The sequence below is a fragment of the Schistocerca serialis genome, chromosome 3 (assembly GCF_023864345.2).
Source record: "Schistocerca serialis cubense isolate TAMUIC-IGC-003099 chromosome 3, iqSchSeri2.2, whole genome shotgun sequence".
NCBI classification, from domain to species: Eukaryota; Metazoa; Arthropoda; class Insecta; order Orthoptera; family Acrididae; genus Schistocerca; species Schistocerca serialis.
This window is the reverse complement of record NC_064640.1, coordinates 554,609,751-554,618,691: the sequence shown is the minus strand read 5'-3', so window position 1 is coordinate 554,618,691 and position 8,941 is coordinate 554,609,751.

Here is an 8,941-nt window from a genome sequence, read left to right as displayed (position 1 = left end):
TCTGAGCACTATGCGCCTTAACTTCTGAGGTCATCAGTCGCCTAGAACTTCGAACTAATTAAACCTAACTAACCTAAGGACATCACACACATCCATGCCCGAGGCAGGATTCGAACCTACGACGTAGCGGTCGCTCGGTTCCAGACTGTAGCTCCTAGAACCGCACGGCCGCTCCAGCCGGCTGGTCTTAAAGACAAAGGTACTACCTACCAGTAATGTTTCTTATTGACTGCTGTCTGCAATGCTAAATTATCTAGCAAATATTTCATCTTCGAACTATGATTTCGTTAGCAGTATCAGTACTGACCATTGTCGTATTCATACAGTATGAATATCTACGGAATGAGCATTCAGATGCGCAGAACAGTATTTTTGTCTCCAACATACTTTGCCTCCTAAATTACAATTACATGACTTGGCATAGCGTAAGGTTTGCACGAATACACACTGCAGATTTTGATGTCATGGTATATCTGGTACAGACACATACCGTTCAAAAGTATCTCGAATATTGTACACGAAATTAACAGGCATTATCTTTTTACTTTCGATGTCTGCTCTTAAGTTGGGTTAAGGTTTTGAAGATATGTGCCAGATAGATCATTTCGCTTGTTTGCGACTAGGGTCACAGCTCAGATTTCAGTATATTTTATTATGGGGAAAGAAAGAACAGTCGTGGCTGCCTTTTGGGTTTTGTACTGCAATCTATGGCACTGCCAAGTCTCTGCAGCGGTGGCACTGCGCAATGATTTCCTAGTACGCCAAAGTAAAACTGTCACGAAAACCCTCGAATTTTGAGTTATGACGTGCAGTGAAGAAGCGATTTATTATACTTTTAAATATTTTTAGTGATGAGTGTTTTCGGTTTCCACTCTATTGTGCAATCCTTTTAATCTCTGTTCTTCGTTAAGGAAACTAAAATATTAATTGCACATAGCTGTTCTCTGTGTCATAGGTAGAAGTAGTACAGTTTCCTACTGTCACTTTTTGAAAACAAGCACAATGGAAAAAAATTTCAAACTTTCGTTTGTAAATATTCTCCGCAGGTGAACATTGCTCTCCTAAATTTATGGACATGCAATCACATAAATCAGCTCTACGATATTAACTCATTATTATAATGTATCTCGGTATTTTTAAATTTTGTTGTAGTCTTCACTGAGATTCCGTCATGTCTCAGGATGTTTTCTTTTCCAGGCTGCCAGTTTTTAAGTAGAAATTCGTGAATGGAATAGAAGGAGTTGTCCAAGAGAAAAGATTTTTAAACTAGATTTAAAATTTGTTTTGCTCCCTGTCAGACATTTTATGTTATTGGGTAAATGATGAAAGAGTTCTGTTGCTGCATGTTGAACTCCTTTCTAAGCCACTGACAGCTTTAATAATGAGTAAGAAACGTCATTTTTCCTTCTGTTATTGCAGGTATGGACATCACTGTTCTTCTCAAATTATGATGGATTAGATATGGCGAATTTCATTAGCGAATATATGTATTGCGACAGCACAGTTAAGATGCCTAATTTCTCGAAGATGTACCTACACGACGTCTGTGGGTGAACACCACAAATTATTCTTACTGCTCACTTTTGTGCAATCAGTCCTTTCTTTCCAAGTGATGAGTTACACTAGAAAATTATGTTATAAGACATTATTGAGTGGAACTATACAAAATATGTCAGCAGGTTGATTCGTTTGTTTCCGAGACTAGTAACTATAAGAACAGTAAAAATAGCTAAAATTAATTGTTTGAGAAGCTCATTAAGATGCTACTTCCAGTCCAAGTTTTCATTAATATGTACCCCTGAAAATTTGAAGCATTCTACCCTATTCACTGGTTCCTGCTCATGTGCTACATCAATTGTTGGTATACATTATTTGTTGAACGCAACTGGATATAGTTTTTTCTTTTTCAAAATTTAGGGAGAGTCCATCACTGAGAGCCACTTTATAGTTCTTTGGAAAATATTGCTCACCATCTTTTATGTTGCTTTCTCTCTAAAGGGATTAAAAAAGCACCACTCCTGCTTGTTGAGATTTCAGTGGAAGGACATTCACATATACAGGGTGTCCCATTCATCTTGCTCACCCAAAATAACTTTTATCTGGTTCATTAAACAAAAAATTGATTCAACGAAGTTCATTTTAACATCATTGGGTAGTGCTTGCTGAGGGTATGCGTTTTATTTAGAGGTTGACTTGTTTAAATCTAACCATGTTATTTCATTCAAGAATAGACGTACCCTCTCCAAGAGCTATTCAAAAATGTGTTGCAGTGTAGCAAAAAACATGGTTCAAATGGCTCTGAGCGCTATGGGACTTAACTTCTGAGGTCATCAGTCCCCTAGAACTTAGAACTACTTAAACCTAACTAACCTAAGGACATCACACACATCCATGCCCGAAGCAGGATTTGAACCTGCGACCGTAGCGGTGGCGCGGTTCTAGACTGTAGCTCCTAGAACCGCTCGACCACTCTGGCCGGCGCACTGTAGCATTTTTGTCAATAAAACGTGGACGTGCAAACGATAAAGAGTACACAGGTTGTGAAAAACTGAGCTGTTTACTGCCTTGATTGTACAAATTATGTACAAATTGTAGTGCTCTAGTATAGGTTTGCGTTTTGTCTGTGATTTCCAACTCATAGACACATAGGCACCACCCCTCCTCCTTCCCTTGCCTCCCATCCCCCCCCCCTCCCCCGCCCACTGCATACCAGTGTAGTTGTGCATCAGGGTAGCTTAGTAATTGCATGTTGGTAGTACACATTGCGAGTACAGTTTTTGTTTGTAGAGGTGTATGATATTCACCCATGACGATAATGTAGAAATGCTGCTGATCTTCGGAGAAAATATATTGACGGGAAATAATTTAGAAACTTTCATTTTTATGTTCGATACTGTTAGAGAGCATTATGATTATTACATTATTATGTCTGTCTTGTACTCTACTGTACACACCTGTACTGTAATTTGCTGTAGGCGGCCGAAATTCTGTTCAGGCACAACTACTGTACAGCAGACGATTCCCTGACAAGCCATCACATTCTCGTTGGAGCCGTGAATCCTCAAGTCAGCACACGACGTATCCAACATTGAGTTGGTGTCTCTAAAACAAATGCACACCGCATTCCGCAACGTCATAAATTCCATCCTCACCATGTTTCTTTACGCCAAGAACTTCGTGGAAATGACTTCAACAATAGGGTTCAATTTTGTCAGTGGGCTCATCAACAACTTCTGACTAATCCTAGTTTCTTCTCCGATGTTCTTCTTACCGAGCAGACGTCGTTCTCCAACAAAGGAATTGTCAATATGAGATATATGCATTATTGGCCCAGCAACGATCCACGATGGCTCCGACAGGTAGAGCATCAACGTCCATGGACCGTTAATGTTTGATGCGGAATTCTTGGAGATGCCATTACCAGACCTTTCTGTGTAAATGGCACCAAAAAGGCAGACAATATGCCCGATTTTTAAGACACAGTCTTCCTGTTCTCTTGGAAGCCGTACCTCTGAATCAGAGGATGGCCACGTTGTATAGGCACGATGGATGCCTTGCACATAGCACCTTACGAGCACTACGAATTCTGGACTGTTAATATCCTGGTAGGTGAAATGGTCGTTGTGGGCCAGTTACCTGGCCTGCCCGACCTCGAATCTTACATCGCTGGATTTTTTTTCTGTGGGGAGCAGTCAAGGATGCTGATTATCAAGCCGGCAGTGGTGGCCGTGCGGTTCTAGGCGCTTCAGTCCGGAACCGCGGGACTGCTACGGTCGCAGGTTCGAATACTGCCTCAGGCATGGCTGTGTGTGATGTACTTAGGTTAGTTGGGTTTAAGTAGTTCTAAGTTCTAGGGGACTGATGACCTAAGATGTTAAGTCCCATAGTGCTCAGAGCCATTTGAACCATTTTTTTGCTGCTTATCAGAATATTCCAACAACTACAGAGGACATGCAGAACGCATTGCTGATGCTTGTACAGCCAACACAGAAGAAGTAGAAGCACGATGTAGGGCGTCCTTCATCCACATAATGACCCAGTGTATGAATGCCAGCGATCACCACTTTGGGCATGTGGTGTAAACGCTCTGTTTTTCGTGTAGTGGTAGTATCACTGTAGAAGTTGCTGCAAAAGGCCATGTTACTTCTGCATTGTCACAAGTACAATAATACGGTATTGTACAATAACAATATCCGATTACTTACAGTGCATTACTGTTGCATTCAGTGTTTATTGCCAATCTGTAAAATGTTCAAATGGGCCTTAAAGACATTAAATTATTTAGTTAATGAAATGCACTGAAGTGTTATTTAAGTTAGAGACGTTATGTCGTATTTATCATTTTCATAGCTACTAAGGCCCGCGTCTCGTAGGATGGCGCTTCCGCCCATAGAGGCGGAGCGGTAAGCAAGCGTTGAAGGATGAGAACTGCGAATGCGCGGCAGCAGACAGTGGGCCAAGTCCACATCGCGGAACTGTGTTATTGCTGAAAGTCACATGTCTACGGTACATCAAATCTATGAAGGGAATAATAAATTTTAAAACCGATTTCGATCAATCGTCATGAGAGAAATATAATTCACGTCTCGACGACGTGGCGCCCACTGCTCCACAGATTTAGTCTGCGTGACGTCGGGAGGTGAGAACAGTTGACAAGACGTGAACCACAATAGTTCTCGAAATGACAATTGTCTAACGACAAGTTCATTGAAACTGCTTGCAATAATTACATTTTCTTGCGATTTGTACTGTATCATAAGTAACAATTTAATGCACAACAAAATTAACTTCAAGCACAAATCGAAATCACTATAGTTGCTTGACAATTGCAACTACTCAATAGAATTTTTAAAAATGTGTATAAGTCCTGCGTGTGTGGATGTTTTTGACTGTAATTAAGTGTAATCACTACGCGTAAAATAGAATTACTGGTAGAAAAGACTAATGTAAAGGACTATCGTAAAAATGGTCAGTAAGTTGTTATATTTTTCGCTGTCAACTGGCATTATGAGTGTAAACTAACTAGTTCGACGTTACAGTGAGAGACGGCATTTATAATTCATTGAAAAAGCAAACAATTAACCAACATCTGCGAATAACTCCAGGGAATGCTGACCTATAGTATCGAAAACCACCGATATCTCGACAAGTAACAGTTACTGTCATTTTAAGGCATTTTCCAGTTCGTGCTTTGAAAATGACAGAGGATTAGATGTGGACATGGTTCAAATGGTTCAAATGGCTCTGAGCACTATGGGACTCAACTGCTGGGGTCATTAGTCCCCTAGAACTTAGAACTAGTTAAACCTAACTAACCTAAGGACATCACAAACATCCATGCCCGAGGCAGGATTCGAACCTGCGACCGTAGCGGTCTTGCGGTTCCAGACTGCAGCGCCTTTAACCGCACGGCCACTTCGGCCGGCTGATGTGGAAATATCGAACTTTTGACGAATTTATCTGGCCGCATTCTCGCGTGTTATTAGGGCATACAACATGCTGGGTGAAGCTTAATTTCTCCTTGGGCAATATGTTGAACGTTATAGGCTGCACAATTCATAGGATACAAAGTCCTAATCAGTAAAGGCTAGGAAGTTCTCATTACTATGTATGCAACTGATATGTTGACAAACACATTTTCTAAACCACGAGTCTTTAAATCTAAGAAATATTATTAGTTTACTTTGTTTCAAAGTCTACATCGTAATACCATCGTCACTGCTATTAAGTCTGTTCAAATTGGTTCAAATGGCTCTGAGCACTATGGGACTTAACATCTGTGGTCATCAGTCCCCTAGAACTTAGAACTACTTAAACCTAACCAACCTAAGGACATCACACACATCCATGCCCGAGGCAGGATTCGAACCTGCGACCGTAGCGGTCACACGGTTCCAGACTGAAGCGCCTAGAACCGCACGGCCACACCGGCCGGCCTATTAAGTCTGTTTTCGAACCATCTGATTGTAAATTTGCCGGCCGCTGTGGCCGAGCGGTTCTAGGCGCTTCAGTCCGGAACCGCGCGACTGCTACGGTCACATGTTCGATTTCTGCCTCGGGGATGGATGTGTGTGCTGTCCTTAGGTTAGCTAGGATTAAGTAGTTCTAAGTTCTAGGGGACTGATGACCACAGATGTTAAGTCCCATATTGCTCAGAGCCATTTTGATTGTAAATGTACGATGATAAGTTCAAGGCTTATATCCACCATCACTTCCTTGTCAAATTTTTCTTTCTGAAGCTTTTCCGTATCCGTATAGACTACGCCCACGCTAAAGGGAGGACGTCGTCTATTGCCTCGCCCACAAGTAATTCAGTGTCTGTTATCTTGAATTTTTTTTTCTCCCACATAGCCTTTACCTTTTGCCCATATTAATTTCATGGGGCTGTTCTGAGAGTGATACGTGGGTAAACGCAAAACTGTGTGGCCGCATTCACGAGCAAAGAAGTCATGTTTTTACGTTATGTCGCGTGACTTGTATAAATTAACTAGCTGCAGGAGATCGTCACGAGTCTGGTTTATACTGTGCGAAATATTTGTATTTTTAAGTCAGAGAAAAATATCCGCTTTTCTGGCGCTTTCTCTGTAACAGTTGAATTATAACTGGCAATGGCCGACTTCGAAGCAAGGTAAGACAAGAATGGTGAACCACGTCACGAAACTGACAGAGTTCATTTTCGAATGGTAGTCACTGTTGTTTTTTCTTTCAGCTAAATACAGTTTTACTCTCAGGAACAAAACCAGAAGAAGAGCCGAGAACATTTTCTACTCCTACATCTACATCTACGAACTCCGCAAGCCACCTTACGGTGCGTAGCGGATGGTACCCTGTACCATTGCTAGACATTTATTTTCCTGTTCCACTCCCAAACAGAGCGAGAGAAAAACGAATATCTATATGCCTCTGTACGATACCTAATTTTTCATATCTTATCTTCGTGGTCCTTAGGCGCAATGTATGTTGGCAGCAGTAGAATCGTGTGGCAGTCAGCTTCAAATGTCGGTTCTCTAAATTGTCTCAATAGTGTTTCTCGGAAAGAACGTCGCCTTCCCTTCAGGGATTCACATTTGAGTTTCCGAAGCATCTTCGTAACACTTACGTGTTGTTCGAACCTACCGGTAACAAATCTAGCAACCCGCCTCTGCATTGCTTCGATGTCTTCCTTCAATCCGACCTCGTAAGGATACCAAACACTCGAGCAGTACTCAAAAATAGGTCACACCAGTGTCCTATATGCGGTCTGCTTTACGGCTGAACCACTCTTTCCTAAAATTCTCCCAATAAACCGAAGTCGACCATTCGCTTCTCTGCCACAGTTCTCACATGCTCGTTCCATCTCATATCGCTTTGCAACGGTACGCCCAGATATTGAAAGGACTTGATGTGTCAAACACGACACAAGTAACACTGTATCCGAACGTTACAGGTTTGATCTTCCTACTCACACCTTTCCACATTTAGGGCTAGCTGCCATTCAACACACCAATTGGAAATTTTGTCTAAGTCATTTTGTATCTTCTACAGTCACTCAACTGCGACGCCTTACCGTATACCATGGCATAATCAGTAAACAATCGCAGATTGCTGCCCACCCTGTCCACCAAATCATTTATGTGCATAGAGAGCTACAGCAGTCCTCTCACACTTCCCTGGTGCACTCCTGACGATGCCCTTGTTTCTGATGAACACTCACCGCCGAGGACAACATACTAGGTTCTATTATTTAAGAAGTCTTCGAACCACTCGCATGTCTGTGAGCTTATTCCATATGCTCGTACCTCCTTAACAGCCTGCAATGGGATGCCGTATTAAATGCTTTCCGGGAATCTAGAACTTTAAAATCATCAGTACCATGACTCATTCTCCAGCAGCTCTTCCTGGAATGATTCCAGGAACTGTTGAACTACCTCCTCATCTTGTATCGTGGATCTTGGGATGTAGTTCGTACGGCACCTATGTCACTTCTTTGGACTAAACTCTCTCTTCTTAACATATCTGGAACAAACGTAATAAAATTCTTTACTTTGACGAAGGGCTTACCTTTGAAGCCAATTTTGTCCTGCATAACTATAACAAGTTTTCGTGATTTCGGGTATTCACCATTCACAAACAGCAGTTTAAAACATCGTTGTTAAAACCATCCATTTGTGTTACAGGTTTCTTGCGAATTCGAAGCTTTCCAGACGACATGAAACCAACGTTTTCTACGGTTCCTACAGCCCTGACAATCTCGTTTACAATTCTCTTAACATTTCTCTTGCCGACACCACATGCTTCTTCAGTCCGTTCCTGTGTCTACAACTGTCAACAGTAGGAGACCCGCTTTTAAATTCACGTTTGAAAAAGTTAGAAATGCGGGAAATAATACCCCTCTCCTGCGTGTGAAGCATTTCACGTCTATTGCCGTCACCTGACTTTTTTAAATCGCACTAAAACATTTACAAATACACATTCACAACTACAAGGAAAAACAAAAAACAAAATAAAAAACACAAAAACTGACAGTTGAATGAATAACTCGTTTTCAAGAGCAAGGTTCTCTCCGCCTAGCTGTAACTCGCTGCTAGCCGCTGGGAGAGAGAATGATTATTATTGGCTGCCAGCAGCCCCCTCCTACATGACGCGCACTTTAGTTTCGTGGATAAAATGGTACAGTGTGATACAGTTTTTAATATTTCTTGGAGAGGGTGAGTTTATTCTTGAATAAAGTGTATATGGTTCCATTTAAAGAATTTAACCTTTACCACGTATCTCCTACATCTGTGGGAATACATAAAACGTATACCATCAGCAAGAACTAATCAATGATGTTAAAAAACATTGGTTGAAACAATTTTTCATTTAATGCATCAGAAAATAGTTATTTTAGATGAAAAAGACAAATGGTATACCCTGTGTAAGGAATAGGAGGGAGCCCAAAATTGAGCCCTGTGGGTGTAGC